Consider the following 1,411-nt stretch of genomic DNA (forward strand, 5'->3'; position numbering starts at 1 on the left):
GAGGGAGATTGTGATGATTGACAGACTCTGACCCTCTATTTCCGGGTTGTCCCCTTCACGTCCGGACCCGGGCCTGAGCATGCGCAGTGCGGGTGTGCGGGGCGTGTTCCTTTGTCCTTGTCACGCCTGCGCAGAGCGCGCGCCAGTCGGCCGCTCCCCTCACAAAGCGCCGGGCGGTGCGGCAGCGCCCGATTTTTGTTTAGCGCCCGCCCCGCGCGGTCTTCGCCGCCGGCCGCCGGCCGCGGGCGGTAATGACGGCCTCCCGCTCCCGCTCCCCTCACCCGCCGCTCCCGGGATAATGGCGGCCGCCCGAAGCTTCCCGTCTCCCCGCCGTCCATCCGGGTCCTGCTCCATCCGGGGCTTTCCCTGGGCCCCGCCCCCACACATAGAGCACTTTCACCCGCGCGGGGCAGGCTGGGGCGGGGGCACCGCCATTACTGCCCCGCCCTTTCACCCCACCCACACACACATACCCACATTAATCCTCTTCATAAATTAATCATATTTATAAATTACTGCCCCCCCCTCACATTTATCATATTTATAAATTACTGCCCCCCCCTCACATTTATCATATTTATAAATTACTGCCCCCCCCCCTCACATTTATCATATTTATAAATTACTGCCCCCCCCCTCACATTTATCATATTTATAAATTACTGCCCCCCCTCACATTTATCATATTTATAAATTACTGCCCCCTCCCTCACATTTATCATATGTATAAATTACTGCCCCCCCCCCCACACATTTATCATATTTATAAATTACTGCCCCCCCCCCTCACATTTATCATATTTATAAATTACTGCCCCCCCCACACATTTATCATATTTATAAATTACTGCCCCCCCCTCACATTTATCATATTTATAAATTACTGCCCCCCCCTCACATTTATCATATTTATAAATTACTGCCCCCCCCCCACATTTATCATATTTATAAATTACTGCCCCCCCTCACATTTATCATATTTATAAATTACTGCCCCCCCCACACATTTATCATATTTATAAATTACTGCCCCCCCCTCACATTTATCATATTTATAAATTACTGCCCCCCCCTTCACATTTATCATATTTATAAATTACTGCCCCCCCCCCTCACATTTATCATATTTATAAATTACTGCCTCCCCCCACATTTATCATATTTATAAATTACTGCCCCCCCCTCACATTTATCATATTTATAAATTACTGCCCCCCCCCCCACATTTATCATATTTATAAATTACTGCCCCCCCCCCACACATTTATCATATTTATAAATTACTGCCCCCCCCACACATTTATCATATTTATAAATTACTGCCCCCCCCACACATTTATCATATTTATAAATTACAGCCCCCCCCCCTCACATTTATAATATTTATAAATTACTGCCTCCCCCTCACATT

The 1,411-nt window shown here is 48.0% G+C and overlaps 1 protein-coding gene across 1 annotated transcript in view; it reads right to left on the reverse strand.

Moving 5' to 3' along the window:
• Positions 1-316, reverse strand: part of LOC139247548 (zinc finger protein 324B-like) — a 22,446-nt gene extending 22,130 nt beyond the window's left edge. The window contains exon 1 of the mRNA XM_070871656.1: positions 282-316. The gene's annotated coding sequence lies outside the window, so the exon portion shown is untranslated. The remainder of the gene's footprint in view (positions 1-281) is intronic.
• Positions 317-1,411: the final 1,095 nt, after the last annotated feature.

This window comes from Pristiophorus japonicus, unplaced genomic scaffold (genome assembly GCF_044704955.1).
Source record: "Pristiophorus japonicus isolate sPriJap1 unplaced genomic scaffold, sPriJap1.hap1 HAP1_SCAFFOLD_272, whole genome shotgun sequence".
NCBI classification, from domain to species: domain Eukaryota; kingdom Metazoa; phylum Chordata; class Chondrichthyes; family Pristiophoridae; genus Pristiophorus; species Pristiophorus japonicus.